General features: G+C 50.0%; 1 long non-coding RNA gene across 1 annotated transcript; it reads left to right on the top strand.

Moving 5' to 3' along the window:
- Positions 1-204: 204 nt before the first annotated feature.
- Positions 205-13847, top strand: LOC144673418 (uncharacterized). The gene is made up of 3 exons (XR_013574304.1): positions 205-331; positions 10243-10390; positions 12918-13847. It is a non-coding gene; the product is annotated as an uncharacterized LOC144673418 (long non-coding RNA).
- The last annotated feature ends 2517 nt before the right edge of the window (positions 13848-16364 follow it).

Raw genomic sequence — 16364 nt, 5'->3', positions numbered from 1 at the left:
CCATTGATTAGTTGGCACTTTGTGAGCTGCTTTGTCCGGACCTGTTACACTGGAGATTGGTGACTGAAAGGTTAATGTGTGGATGGGTTCATGCCCTCTCTGTTTACCTCTTGTCAATGTGTGACAGGGTCATGCCCATCGCAATGCAGTGGCAGCTTTGGACGGTGCCCTGTGATTGGCCTGTTCCTGCTGTGATGTGCTGATGTCAGAGCTGTGATCTGCTGGGTCAGCTTTCCCAGGACTAGCTGAAGTTTCCAGTGGGACCCCAGAATGTATTGAACTCTTTCCTATCTCGGATGCTCCATGACTGACAAATGTGTGGCCTGAATTGGTAAGGAAACTTTCTGCAGCTTTAACCTGAAACTTTGGCTTTTATTTGTCTTTGAAGTTTGAACTGTGTTTGTGTGCGCAAGTTCCCCACAACCCAGCCTGACTCCAATTCCTCTTCCCCTCAAAGCGGGGAGGTGGGAGGTGGGAGGTGGAGGAGAAGGGGCAGAGGGAGAGTGCCAGTAACAGGGGTTAGCACTGGAGGAGGGGGAGCAGGAAGAGGATAGGGGAGGAGATGGAGGGTTCAGGGGCCGATGGAGGAGGAGGAGAAGGCGAATGGGGGCTGCGGAGTTGAGGGACAAGGGAGGCAAGGAGAGGGAGGTTGGGGGACTGGGCAGGGGAGGGAGGAGGGGACGGAGGACTGGGAAGGGGAGGGAGAGGAGGATTTGGAGGGCTTGGGGGAGGGGATGGGGGTCTGGGAGTGGGGAGGGAGAGGAGGGGATGGGGGTCTGGGAGGGAGAGGAGGATTTGGAGGGCTGAGAAGGGAAGGGAGGAAGTGTTAGAGGGCTGAGAAGGGAAGGGAGGAGGGGTTGGAGGGCTGAGAAGGGAAGGGAGGAGGGGTTGGAGGGCTGAGAAGGGGAGGGAGAGGCGGTGAGGGAGGACTGGGAAGAGGAGGGCTTGGGGGAGGGGAGGGGATGGAGGGCTGGGAGGGGGAGGGAGAAGAGGGGATGGAGGGCTGGGAGGGGGGACGGGGAGGAGGGGATGGAGGGCTGGGAGGGGGAGGGGAGGGGATGGAGGGCTTGGAGGGGGGAGGGAGAGGATGGGATGGAGGGCTGGGAGGGGGGAGGGGGGGAGGGGGTGGAGGGCTGGGAGGGGGAGGGGAGTGGAGGTAAAGGGAGGTATATGGTTTTTAGCTGAGATCGGACTGCAAGTTAGGGCAGTTATACTGAACCTTTATAAAACTCTGGTTAGGCCCCAGCTAGAATATTGTGTCCAGTTCTGGTCACTGCACTCTAGGGAGGATGTGAGGGTCCTTGAGAGGGTGCGGAGGAGGTTTACCTGAATGGTTCCAGGGATGGGGAATTTGAGCTCCGAGGTTAGGTTGGAGAAGCTGGGGCTGTTCTTGTTGAAGAGAAGGAGATTGAGGGAGATTTGATAGAGGTGGACAAAGATCAGGTAGACAAAGAAAGGGGAGGTGGTGGTATAGTGGCATTGTCACTAAACTAGAGTAATGCTCTGGGAACCCGGGTTCCAATCCCAACATGACAGATGGGGGAATCGGAATTCGATAAAAATCTGGAGTTAAGAGTGTGACGGTGATCATGAGACCCATTGTCGATTGTTGTCCTTTAGAGAAGGAAATCTGCTGTCTTCAGATCTGATCTGTTGGTTGTGGGATCGCTTAGCTCACCTGCCCAGTCTTGAGTTGCTAGATCTGTTTGAAATCTATCCCATTTAGCACGGTGGTAGTGCCACACAACACGATGGAGGGTATCCTCAATGTGAAGGTGGGACTTTGTCTCCACAATGACTGTGCGGTGGTCACTCCTACCGATACTGTCATGGACAGATGTATCTGTGGCATTCTGCACCCTTGCCACCCTCAGTGCTTCCTCCAAGTGGTGTTCAACATGGAGGAGACTGATTCATCAGCTGAGGGAGGGCGGGACGTGGTTATCAGCAGGAGGTTTCCTTGTCCATGTTTGGGGTCCGGAGTCGATGTTGAGGACTCCCAGGGCAACTCCCTCCTGACTGTATACCACTGTGCCTCCACCTCTGCTGGGTCTGTCCTACCAGTGAGACAGTTTTGGCACTAGCCCCCAGATGTTAGTAAGGAGGAGTTTGCAGGGTTGTCAGGGCCGCGATTGCCGTTGTTGTTTCTGGTGCCTGGGTCAATCTGTCCGGTTTCATTCCTTTTAGACTTTTTAGCCAATTGATACAGATCTATGTCCCCCAATCATTTTACCATCAGCTAATTTTTTATTATTTGTTCCTGGGGTGTGGGTGTCACTGGCTAGGCCAGCATTTATTACCCATCCCTAATTGTTCAGAGTAGTCACATGTAGGTGAGGGGACCAACAAGAGGGAAAAGTATACCTGACCCCATCCTCACCAACCTGCCTGTCACAGATACATCTGTCCATGACAGTATCGGTAGGAGTGACCACCGCACAGTCATTGTGGAGACAAAGTCCCACCTTCACATTGAGGATACCCTCCATCGTGTTGTGTGGCACTACCACCGTGCTAAATGGGATAGATTTCAAACAGATCTAGCAACTCAAGACTGGGCATACCTAAAAATGAAGTGTCAACCTGGTGAAGCTATATCACAGGACTACTTGCGTGTCAAACAGCATAAGCAGCAAGTGATAGACAGAGCTAAGTGATCCCACAACCAACGGATCAGATCTAAGCTCTGCAGTCCTGCCACATCCAGTTGTGAATGGTGGTGGACAATTAAACAACTCACTGGAGGAGGAGGCTCCACAAATATCCCCATCCTCAATGATGGAGGAGCCCAGCACATCAGTGCAAAAGATAAGGCTAAAGCATTTACTACAATCTTCAGCCAGAAGTGCCAAGTGGATGATCCATCTCGACCTCCTCCAGAGGTCCCAGCAACCCAGCCAGTCACTGCCCCATCAATCCACTCTCCATCATCAGCAAAGTGGCAAGTAATATTCGTGCCACACAAGTGCCAGGCAATGACCATCTCCAACAAGAGAGAACCCAACCATTGCCCCTTGACATTCAATGGCATTACCATCACTGAATCCCCCACTATCAACATCCTGGGGGTTACCATTGACCAGAAACTGAACTGGACTAGCCATATAAATACTGTGGCTACAAGAGCAGCTCAGAGGCTAGGAGTCCTGCAGAGAGTAACTCACCTCCTGACTCCCCAAAGCCTGTCCACCATCTACAAGGCACAAGTCAGGAGTGTGATGGAATATTCCCCACTTGCCTGGATGAGTGCAGCTCTCACAACACTCAAGAAGCTTGACACCATCCAGGACAAAGCAGCCCACTTGATTGGCACCCCATCCACAAACATTCACTCCCTCCACCATCAACGCACAGTAGCAGCAGTGTGTGTACCATCTACAAGATGCACTGCAGGAATTCACCAAGGCTCCTTAGACAGCACCTCTCAGTTGTATTCCAAAGGCAGCTCACACCACCTGAAGGGCAATTACAGATGGGCACTTTGCCAATGTTGCCCACATTGCATCACCAAATACAAAGGGAATAATGGACGAGGGTTGTGCTGAGTGATGGGATTGATGGAGGGAGGTGTGGGACTGCTGGGGTCTACCTGTCTCAACCCCTGACCCTCTCCATGCGAAATGCACCCCAACAACTCACCCATAACCAGCACAGAGAACTCCTTCTCAGTGCTAGTTAACACCAGAACTCACTGGTTAGTCGCCGGTTTGTTGTTTCAGACTGCTGGTTAACTGTGCTTTTAATTGTTTGTTTTTTGACTCTGGAAATGTTCAATTTGACTAAAGAGAGAGAGAGAAATGGAGAGAGAGAAAGAGAAAGAGAGAGAAAGAGAGGGAAAGAGGGAGAAAGAGAGAGAAATGGAGAGAGAAAGAGAAATAAATGGATTGAGAGAGAGACAAAGAGAGAGAAATGCAGAGAAAGAGAAATGGAGAAAGAGAGAGAGAGAGAGAGAGTGAGGGAAACCTAGAGACAGAGACAAAGAGAGAAAGACAGACATGGAGAGATGGATACACGGGGAGAGAAAGAGATGGAGAAAGACAGACAGACAGTGAAAGACAGGGGGAGGAAGGGAGAGAGAGAGAGACAGGGAAGGAGAGAGAGGGACAGAAAGAGAGAGGAGAGAGAATTTACCCTATACTGGGGTGGGAAGAGAGAGGGTATGAGGTGCTGGGAGGGGAGGGGGTAAGAGACTCGGAGAGGCAGGGGCTGAAGAGAGGAGTGTGGGAGCAAGTGAAGGGAGGGGTGGGAGGGGATGAAGGAAGTTGAGAATAAATAGATGAAGAGGGGTAGGTAAGGGTTAGTGGGGGAGGATAAAGGAAGAGGAGGGAGTGAATGAGGGGAAAGGGGGGAGGTCAGAGGAAGAGGAGGGAGTGAATAAGGGGAGAGGGGGAGGACAGAGGAAGAGGAGGGAGTGAATGAGGGGAGAGGGGGAGGTCAGAGGAAGAGGAGGGAGTGAAGGAGGAGAGAGGGGGAGGACAGAGGAAGAGGAGGGAGTGAATGAGGGGAGAGGGGGAGGTCAGAGGAAGAGGAGGGAGAGAATGAGGGGAGAGGGGGAGGACAGAGGAAGAGGCGGGAGTGATGGAGGGGAGAGGGGGAGGACAGAGGAAGAGGAGGGAGTGAATGAGGGGAGAGGGGTGAGGACAGAGGAAGAGGAGAGAGTGAATGAGCGGAGAGGGGGAGGACAGAGGAAGAGGAGAGAGTGAATGAGGGAAGAGGGGAGGACAGAGGAAGAGGAGGGAGTGAATGAGGGGAGAGGGGTGAGGACAGAGGAAGAGGAGGGAGTGAATGAGGGGAGAGGGGGGAGGACAGAGGAAGAGGAGGGAGTGAAGGAGGGGAGAGGGGGAGGACAGAGGAAGAGGAGGGAGTGAATGAGGGGAGAGGGGGAGGACAGAGGAAGAGGAGGGAGTGAAGGAGGGGAGAGGGGGAGGACAGAGGAAGAGGAGGGAGTGAAGGAGAAGAGAGGGGGAGGACAGAGGAAGAGGAGGGAGTGAATGAGGGGAGAGGGGGAAGGACAGAGGAAGAGGAGGGAGTGAAGGAGGGGAGAGGGGGAGGACAGAGGAAGAGAAGGGAGTGAAGGAGGAGAGAGGGGGAGGACAGAGGAAGAGGAGGGAGTGAATGAGTGGAGAGGGGAGAGGACAGAGGAAGAGGAGGGAGTGAATGAGGGAAGAGGGGTGAGAACAGAGGAAGAGGAGGGAGTGAATGAGGGAAGGGGGGAGGACAGAGGAAGAGTGGGGAGTGAAGGAGGGGAGGGGGGAGGACAGAGGAAGAGGAGGGAGTGAATGAGGGAAGAGGGGGGAGGACAGAGGAAGAGGAGGGGGCTGAGGGAAAGTGAGCATTGTCAATAAGTGATGTCACATAAGAATATAAGAAATAGGATCAGGAATGGGCCATTCTGCCCCTCTAGCCTGTTCTACTATCCAATCAATCATGGCTGATCTTTTACCTCAACTCTATTTTCTCACCCTATCCCTCAATTCTCTCAGTCCTCCCAAATCTGGCTACCCCGGCCTGAAACGTATTCAATGATGGATCATCCACAATCCTCTGGGGTAGAGAATTCCAAAGATTCACAATCCTTTGAGTGAAGTAATTTCTCCTCATCTCAGTCCTAAATGATCGGCCTCTTATCCTGAGACTGCGCTTCCGTGTTTTAGATTCCCCGACCAGCAGAGACAATCTCTCAGTGTCCACCCTGTCAAACCCCTTCAGAATCTCGTAGGATTCAATGAGATCATCTCTCATTCTTCTAAACTCCAGAGAATATTGGCTTAGTCTACTCAATCTCACTTCATAGACAATCCCTCATTCCAGGAGTCAGTCTAGTGAACCTTTGTTACTCTCCCCGAGGGCAGGTCCGGCCTTCCTGAGGTACAGAGTCCAAAACTCTACACAGCGCTCCAGTTGTAATCTCACCAATGCCCTGTACAGTTGTAGCGAGACTTCCCAACCTTTATACCCCATTCCCCTTGTAATAAAGACCAACATGCCATTTGCATTCCTAACTGCTTTCCGCACCTGCATGTTAGCGTTTTGTGCTTATGTACAATAACACCCAGATCCCTCTGAATACCAACACTTCCCAACTGCTCACCAATTCAAAACTCTTCTGCCTTTCTATTCCTATGGCCAAAGCGGATAACTTTACACTTCCCCACATTATGGACAGAATTTTGCCCTCGATGGGCGGGTGGGCCCCACCGGCTCGGCGGCGGGCAGTCAGCCAATCGCATCCACCGAAGCAGGCCCCGCCGCCATTTTGAGTGGGCGGGCTGCCCGACGGGGGCGCTATGCACTTCCTGTGTGGGCGGTGGCAGGGAGGTGGGGGGAAGAGCGCACGTCTCCCTGGGGCTAAGTGCTGTCTCAGGGAGATCGGTCACAGCTTTATATAAACAGCGAAAATAGAAAAATTAAAATATTACTAAAATGTCCCCCTCATGTGCCAATGTCACACGAGATGGGACATGTTAATAAATATGACTAAAACTTTATTAAACTTTTTAAAAACAGACATGAAACCTCACCCCGCCGCTGGATGAGGTTTCATGTTTCCTCTATTCCCCACCAGGGTTCCTGGCTGACCCACTAACCTTGGACGGGCAGGGTCTTTAACTGGGTTAACTACCCTATCAATGGCCTCAATTGGCCATTGACAGGTGGGCGGGCGGACAGCTGATTTCGCTGTTTCCCCCGCCTTCCTGAATATTTAAATGGGGCGGGATAACATTGGGAGTTCCTCCCGATGTCATCCTGCGTCATTTTCGCATCGGCGAGCAGGCCCCGCCCCCCAACTCGCCAACAGAAAAATTCTGGCCTGTATTCCATCTGCCACCATCCTGCCCACTCATTGAACTTGTCCAAATCCTTTAGCAATCTCTTTGTATCCTCCTCACAGCTTAGAAGTCTAGGTGGAAATGTATCAATAATAAACTTGGATACAGTACAACTCAGTCTCGTCAATAAATAGCTGAGGCCCCAGCTTGTTCTACATCCCTAATAATAGCTTCCGGTATTTTCTGCAGAGAGATTTCTCTCACCTTCCTTCTTGAACAGCAGGGTCATGTTTGCTACCTTCCAATATATGGGGACCATTCTAGAATCTAGGGAATTCTGGAAGATCTGTTATGATCCAATTGGAGACCAGGAACTTGTTGTCTCCTTTAAACAGAGTTTGAAATCCCAGTTACTCACCAGGAGAATAAAACCACAAGATTCCCTGGTTTTAAACAAACAAAATAAACTTTACTATATAAGGTCTAAAAAGTAAAACAATCTACAATATCTATCTTATATTCTTACATTCAGGATTAACATGAGGTAAATATGAATTAGCAAGCAAACCATGGTTGAACACACCACTGAGCACATTGAATGGTAAATGAAACCAAGACAAATCCCATGGATTTCTCAGCAACCCACCCAGACATCAGTGACCACTGTGAGTCACAAAATCTTGTTAAAACTCTGTCTCCAGCACAGAGGATTTCAAATCCTCGCTTTTGAAGATCTAGCCCCTGAATTCCTTCAAAAGCTGCTTTGACTTGGACTGCCTCAATGACTGCTCACCTCCTAATGGTTCAATCTCTTCTCCTGAGACAGCATTCCATGGGATTCACAAAGTTGCACTCCCACTTCCCATTTCTGGCACAATTCCAACTCTTTTGCAAACTGCTAGTTTCACTAAGCTGGCGCTACCCCTGTATTTCTCCCAGCTCCAGTCTTCCAGCTGCATCAAGGTTTGAAAGGCTTCCAGGGCTTCTTCTGGGCCCAACCCTCTCCAGTATGCAACTGGTGATCCTCTGCCACCTTCTCAGCTCCCTATGGCATCTCTGAGCCCTAACTGCCTGGAGCCTGCTAACACCTCCCAAGGCTTCTCTGTGAGCTGCAAACTACACGAGGTCCAAACTGTAACTAATGCCCTGTCCCAGCAAACACTTGGATAAATTAAAACCAGAAAACTTTCTTAAGCTCCGTCCATCTCCATGACAACATAACCTTTCAGGGTTCACTGAATGCTTTTAAACTAAATTAGCTTTAACTCCCAAAACAAAACATCTCTCTGGACTGCACTTCTTTGCAAGCAGTGTAGACCTCACACCTCTAGCTAAGTAAGCCCACCTGTTAATTTAGGATCTTACCTTTCTATCCTTAAGTCAACATGAGTTCAAATGTTTAGGCGTAATGGACTCCAAGCTGCTTTATTTATTTATTTATCTCATTTTCTACAGTTAAACTTTAATCTTCCCAGAACTAAAAATTACCTCTAAAGTATTAACATGAACAATGAACTAGATGATATTTGTCACAGATCATAACCAATCCACTATCTCTTCAAGCACATTGGAACAGGAGGAGGCCATTCAGCCTGAGAACCTGGTTCTCCATTCAATGAATCATGGCTGATCTGACACCTCACTCCATATACCAGTCTTTACCACACGCCTCTTAATACTCTTGGCTTACAAAAATGTAACAATTGATCCAGCATCAATTGCCGTTTGTAGAAGTGTTCTAAACTTTGACCACCCTTTGTGTGAAGAGGTTTTCTTAATTTCGTTCTGAAAGGTCTACCACTCATTCTGACATGATGCCCACTTTGTGATAGACTTTCCGATCAGTTTCCCTCTACACTATGCATTCTGATTAATGTCTTGGAAACTTCAATCAAATCACCCCTAAACCTTCTAAATTCCACGCAATATAGCCCTCGTTTGTGCTTAATCATTCCCTGTAATTTAACCCTTGGAGTCCAGGTACATTCTGGTAAATCGACACTATATTCTTCCTAAGATGTGATGCCCAGATCTGCTCTCAGTTCTCCAGGTGTGATCTAACCAGGGCTTTGCTTTTCAACCCCCTTGTATTCTAGTCCTCTCGATAGAAAGGCCATTAGCCTTTTTAATTACTTTCTGGACCCGTCCATGACATTTTAATGACCTGGATCCTTCAAGTCCCTTTGCACCTTCACTGTTCCTAGCTTTCCACCATTCAGAAATTCCCCTACTCTCTCCTTTAGGCCCAAAGTGGGTGACCTCACATTTACCACAGTTCTGCCCATTCACTTATCTCTCTAAATGAATGCTTCTGATGACATTGCTTACATCGTGCTATCAGCAACTCCACATGTGCCTTTCTACCCCATCATCCATGTCTTTCAAAACTCGAGGATGTTGGTGATGATGCCCAGGGGATTTCTTGGCTTTTGGTCCCTCCAGTAATTTTACTGTATCAATATTGATTACTTTAAGTTCCTCACTCGCATTAGATCCTTGGTCTCTCCACTATTCCCTGTAGTGTTTTAGTGTTACAACCATCATCGATTGTTGTAAAAACCCATCTGGTTCACTAATGGTCCTTTAGGGAGGGAAATCTGCCCTCCTTACCTGGTCTGGCCTACATGTGGCTCCAGACCCACAGCAATGTGGTTGACTCTGAAATGGCCCAGCCAGACACTCAGTTGAAGGGCAATTCCAGACACTGGCCTTGCCAGTGACACCCACATCCTGGGAAAAGAATAAAAAACACACACACAAACATCTCAGCTGTTTCCATATTCCCTTTGTAATTTCTCCGCTCTCTAAGGAACCCATGTCTACTTATGTGACTCTCTCGTTTCTAATATACGTATGGAAACTCTGACAATCTGTTTTTATATCTTGAGTTTACTTACAAATTCCATTTCTGCCTCTTTATCACCTCCTCAATCATACTTTTCTGATTTTTAAAACCCTCTCCACGATTATGACTCTGTAGCAATATTATAAATCCTTTCATTCGATCCGTTACTCCCCTTAATATTCCGACTTAGTCCTGGGATGGACCAGTTTCCCAGTGCAGCTTTTACCCCTTAAAGGAATGTATCGATTGAGCCTCGATGCAGGTTGGTGCCGGAATTGGACACACTCTAAAACGTTGTGCATAAACTCACCGGCCAGGGGCTGATTGGCTGCAGCATCCCCATTTCTGTTCTTCAAGCCTAACATGAGTCTACTGCAGCAGAACTTATAACTCCAGCTGCTGTTTCAGGTGAATTCCTGATGTGTGGTATCAGACAGTGAGGGCTGTTATTGGGAGTGTGAGGAGCCAGGGATGTAGTGACCTGTGGGGTAGTAATTGGAGGGGAGAGAGAGGGGGTAGTCAAGCTGGGTTGGCAGTGTGAGGATTGGGGTGAATGCAGTTTTCTCTAATCTCACTCCCAGTGTCCCCACACACTGTCCTCTGATATTTCACCTTGACTCTCGACAGGTTCCCAAGAGGCACGTTTTTCAGGAGCTGGCTGACAAAGTCCAGGCCACGTCTTCTCCTGCTATTGGTCGGATTGAAAACACCAAAAGTCAATTTGATGAGGAGAAAGAGGATGAAGAGAACCAAAGTTGCCAAAGCCACATAAACGGTGACTAAAATACCTGGGACCAGGACAGAGAGGACAGGAAAATTAATGGCACCACACCCACTGACTCTCACTGGGGTACAGTCCCACACACACTGACTCTCACTGGGGTACAGTCCCACACACACTGACTCTCACTGGGGTACGGGTCCCACACACACTGACTCTCACTGGGGTACGGGTTCCACACACACTGACTCTCACTGGGGTACGGGTCCCACACACACTGACTCTCACTGGGGTACAGTCCCACACACACTGACTCTCACTGGGGTACGGGTCCCACACACACTGACTCTCACTGGGGTACAGTCCCACACACACTGACTCTCACTGGGGTACGGGTCCCACACACACTGACTCTCACTGGGGTACGGGTCCCACACACACTGACTCTCACTGGGGTACAGTCCCACACACACTGACTCTCACTGGGGTACGGGTCCCACACCCACTGACTCTCACTGGGGTACAGTCCCACACACACTGACTCTCACTGGGGTACGGGTCCCACACACATTGACTCTCACTGGGGTACGGGTCCCACACACACTGACTCTCACTGGGGTACAGTCCCACACACACTGACTCTCACTGAGGTACAGTTCCACACACACTGACTCTCACTGGGGTACAGTCCCACACACACTGACTCTCACTGGGGTACAGTCCCACACACACTGACTCTCACTGGGGTACAGTCCCACACACACTGACTCTCACTGGGGTACGGGTCCCACACACACTGACTCTCACTGGGGTACGGGTCCCACACACACTGACTCTCACTGGGGTACAGTCCCACACACACTGACTCTCACTGGGGTACAGTCCCACACACACTGACTCTCACTGGGGTACGGGTCCCACACACACTGACTCTCAATGGGGTACGGGTCCCACACACACTGACTCTCACTGGGGTACGGGTCCCACACACACTGACTCTCACTGGGGTACGGGTCCCACACACACTGACTCTCACTGGGGTACGGGTTCCACACACACTGACTCTCACTGGGGTACAGTCCCACACACACTGACTCTCACTGGGACACAGTCCCACACACACTGACTCTCACTGGGGTACGGGTCCCACACACACTGACTCTCACTGGGGTGCGGGTCCCACACACACTGACTCTCACTGGGGTACAGTCCCACACACACTGACTCTCACTGGGGTACAGTCCCACACACACTGACTCTCACTGGGGTACAGTCCCACACACACTGACTCTCACTGGGGTACAGTCCCACACACACTGACTCTCACTGGGGTACAGTCCCACACACACTGACTCTGACTGGGGTACAGTCCCACACACACTGACACGCACTGGGGTACAGTCCCACACACACTGACTCTCACTGGGGTACAGTCCCACACACACTGACACGCACTAGGGTACAGTCCCACACACACTGACTCTCACTGGGGTACAGTCCCACACACACTGACTCTGACTGAGGTACAGTCCCACACACACTGACACGCACTGGGGTACAGTCCCACACACACTGACTCTCACTGGGGTACGGGTCCCACACACACTGACTCTCACTGGGGACAGTCCCACACACACTGACTCTCACTGGGGTACGGGTCCCACACACACTGACTCTCACTGGGGTACGGGTCCCACACACACTGACTCTCACTGGGGTACGGGTCCCACACACACTGACTCTCACTGGGGTACGGGTCCCACACACACTGACTCTCACTGGGGTACGGGTCCCACACACACTGACTCTCACTGGGGTACGGGTCCCACACACACTGACTCTCACTGGGGTACGGGTCCCACACACACTGACTCTCACTGGGGTACGGGTCCCACACACACTGACTCTCACTGGGGTACGGGTCCCACACACACTGACACGCACTGGGGTACAGTCCCACACACACTGACACGCACTGGGGTACAGTCCCACACACACTGACTCTGACTGAGGTACAGTCCCACACACACTGACACGCACTGGGGTACAGTCCCACACACACTGACTCTCACTGGGGTACAGTCCCACACACACTGACTCTCACTGGGGTACAGTCCCACACACACTGACTCTCACTGGGGTACAGTCCCACACACACTGACTCTCACTGGGGTACGGGTCCCACACACACTGACTCTCACTGGGGTACGGGTCCCAAACACACTGACTCTCACTGGGGTACGGGTCCCACACACACTGACATGCACTGGGGTACAGTTCCACACACACTGACTCTCACTGGGGTACAGTTCCACACACACTGACATGCACTGGGGTACAGTTCCACACCCAGACACTGACTCAGGACTCCTAACCCTGGCTGATTATTTGCCTCTGGCACTCCAGGGTCCTGAGGGTCATGGGAATGTCGAGTATGGACGATGGGTTTTGGTCTCCTGGATCTGGTCTGTCTCTGGGTTTTGGTCCGCTGGCTGCTTTGAATATCCATCCCATCCCCCACCTTTAATCCTCGCACCGCTGTGACTGACAATGTTTTCCTTACTCTTTCCTTCCTCTCTAGGCTGATTCTCTGTCAGAGACTGGGCACGAAGGAGCAAATTGGAGGTGTTTGTTTGACTCTTGGAGAAGGTAGCAGATTCCGTATTGCACCAGGCTGCAAGCTTGTCTCCGATTATCCCTGTACAGCAATGTGGCTGGATTCCCAGCAGCTCTATCTAGTTGTTCTCTGATGTCTCAGCCTGTGCTAAATCTTGCCCTCTCTCTGCATCTCTCCAGCCCAGTTTGCACCCTGGGTGTGCGTGTATGTGTGTGTGTTTGTGGAGCCTGTCAGTGAGGTGCAGGGAGACTCTCTCTCTCTGTTCAGTCTCCTCCGAGCTCCACATCAGTGACAACTCCTACAGACTCACGGTGGTAGTTGTTGGGTGTGAGTTTGCACCATCCTGAACTGAGCCACATGCATCAGAAGTGTGCATCTGCACACTCGTACAGATTTCCATGTTCACATTTATAGGTATTGTGCACACTCACAGGCACCTAGGTGGGTGTGTAAATTTACAGTTACGTTTGGAAGTGTGAGTGCCCAGACTCACACTTACAGGCGAATTTAAGTGCGAGGTTCCACACTCAGGTATACGAGTCGAAATTCCTGACACTAAGAGGAGTGTGTTAGATCCCTTTTGCATATGTACATTGAGGAGCGCTGGGTGACACCCACCTCTCTGAACTCCCCGCTCTCACACTTACACAGGGCGGACACACACCTGCAGGTTTTCTTCAGGTTTGGTTTGAAGGAGTGGCCTTAGGAAGAAAGGTCGCTGGCGTGGGGATGACAACACAAGGGGTTTGGGGTGGGGGATGTGAGCAACACAGCAACATGAGAGGGAGGGGGAAGAGTGGGCTGCCAAAGTGAAGCCTCTCCCTCTAAAGAGCGATCTTAAACCTGTCTGTGACCTCTTTACTCACAACTGCCAAGATTAAAATTATTGAATCCAAAATCTCTGTCTCCTTGTGTCACTCCCAATTCTCCATCTCATGCAGGAAACACACTGATATTGGATAAAATGTGTCTAAAGCACCGGGAAAAACATAACAGTCAAGCTGTGCACCAATTTGACGATAACACAGTAGTCTTATTGTAAAAGATTCACTGGGAAATAGTGATCATAATACAATTGAATTCCATATGATGTTTCAAAGCACATACAGCCACTTAGATTCACTCCACGTAATAACAAGAAATGGCTGAAGGCACTGGATACTGCAAAGACTGTGGACCCTGACAATATTCAGGCAATAGTACTGAAGACTTGTGCTCCAGAACTTGCCGCACCCCTAGCCAAGCTGTTCCAGTACAGCTACAACACTGGCATCTACCCAGCACACAGAAAGCAGGACAAATCCAACCCAGCCAATTACCACCCCATCAGTCTACTTGCCATCATCAGTAAAGTAATGGAAGGGGTCGTCAACAGTGCTATCAGGCGGCACTTGCTTAGCAATGACCTGCTCACTGACACTCAGTTTGGGTTCTGCCAGGGCCACTCAGCTCCTGACCTCATTACAGCCTTGGTTCAAACATAGACAAAAGAGCTGAACTCCCGAGGTGAGGTGAGAGTGACTGCCCTTGACATCAAGGCAGCATTTGACCGAGTGTGGCATCAAGGAGCCCAAGCAAAACTGGAGTCAATGGGAATCAGGGGGAAAACTCTCCGCTGGTTGGAGTCATACCTAGCACAAAGGAAGATGGTTGTGGTTGTTGGAGGTCAGTCATCTCAGCTCCAGGACATCACTGCAGGAGTTCCTCAGGGTAGTGTCCTCGGCCCAACCACCTTCAGCTGCTTCATCAATGACCTTCCTTCCATCATAAGGTCAGAAGTGGGGATGTTCACTGATGATTGCACAATGTTCAGCACCATTCATAACTCCTCAGATACTGAAGCAGCCCATGTCCAAATGCAACAAGAATAGGACAATATCCAGGCTTGGGCTGACAAGTGGCGAGTAACATTCACGCCACACAAGTGCCAGGCAATGACCATCTCCAACAAGAGAGAATCCAACCATTGCCCCTTGACATTCAATGGCATTACCATCACTGAATCCCCCACTATCAATATCCTGGGGGTTACCATTGACCAGAAACTGAACTGGACTAGCCATATAAATACTGTGGCTACAAGAGCAGGTCAGAGGCTGGGAATCCTGTGATGAGAAACTCACCTCCTGACTCCCCAAAGCCTGTCCACCATCTACAAGGCACAAGTCAGGAGTGTGATGGAATACTCCCCACTTGCCTGGATGAGTGCAGCTCCCACAACACTCAAGAAGCTTGACACCATCCAGGACAAAGCAGCCCACTTGATTGGCACCACATCCACAAACATTCACTCCCTCCATCACCGATGCACAGTAGCAGCAGTGTGTGTACCATCTACAAGATGCAGTGCAGGAATTCACCAAGGCTCCTTAGGCAGCACCTTGCAAACCCACAACCACTACCATCTAGAAGGACAAGGGCAGCAGATAGATGGGAACATCACCACCTGGAAGTTCCCCTCCAAGTCACTCACCATCCTGACTTGGAAATATATCGCCGTTCCTTCACTGTCGCTGGGTCAAAATCCTGGAACTCCCTCCCTAACAGCGCTGTGGGTGTACCTACACCACATGGACTGCAGCGGCTCAAGAAGGCAGCTCACCACCACCTTCTCAAGGGCAACTAGGGATGGGCAATAAATGCTGGGCCCAGCCAGCGACACCCACATCCGATTAATTAATTTAAAAAACTCCAATCCAACGAGAATCCTAAACTTAAACAAAGCCAATTACAGAGGTATGAGAAGAGCTGGTTCAGATAGATAAATAGAACATGGTGTTAAATAAACAGTGGGAAACATTTAAAGAAACAACTCAAAATATTCAACAAAAAATATATCCCATTAAAAGACAAAATCCAGCAAGAAAGATACATCCAAGACTCCCTAAGGAGGTTACAGATTAAAAGGAGGAGGCTTACAATGTTGTAAAGAGTAGGAATAAGTCCGAGGATTGGATTAGAAATCAGCAGAGAGCCACCAAAAAGTTAATCAAAAGGGAAAAAGTGGAATATGAGAGTAAGCTAGCCAGGAATATACAAACGGATTGTTTGAGCTTTTATAAGTGTATAAAGAGGAAGAGAGTAGCGAAAGTAAACATTGGCCCCTTAGAATCAGAGACAAGAGGAATTATCATGGGGAACGAGGAAGTGGCAGAGGCATTGAAGAAATATTTTCTGTCTTTCTTCACAGCAGAAAACACAAGTTTCATACCAGAAATAGACGGTAACTGATGGGTAACAAGAGTGAGGAGATTAATATCAGCAGAGAAAAAGTATTGGAGAAACTTAAGGGACTAAAATTTGACAAATCCTGAGACCTGATGGCCTACACCCTAGGGGATGCTGTAGAGATAGGGGATGTGCTGGCTATCATTGTCCAAAATTCCTTCGATTCAGGTACGGTCCCAGCGG

The sequence above is a fragment of the Cetorhinus maximus genome, unplaced genomic scaffold, assembly GCF_964194155.1.
Source record: "Cetorhinus maximus unplaced genomic scaffold, sCetMax3.hap1.1 HAP1_SCAFFOLD_361, whole genome shotgun sequence".
In the NCBI taxonomy this organism is placed as follows: Eukaryota; Metazoa; Chordata; class Chondrichthyes; order Lamniformes; family Cetorhinidae; genus Cetorhinus; species Cetorhinus maximus.
Note: the sequence above shows the minus strand (reverse complement) of the source record. Positions and strands in the feature narration are given on the sequence as shown.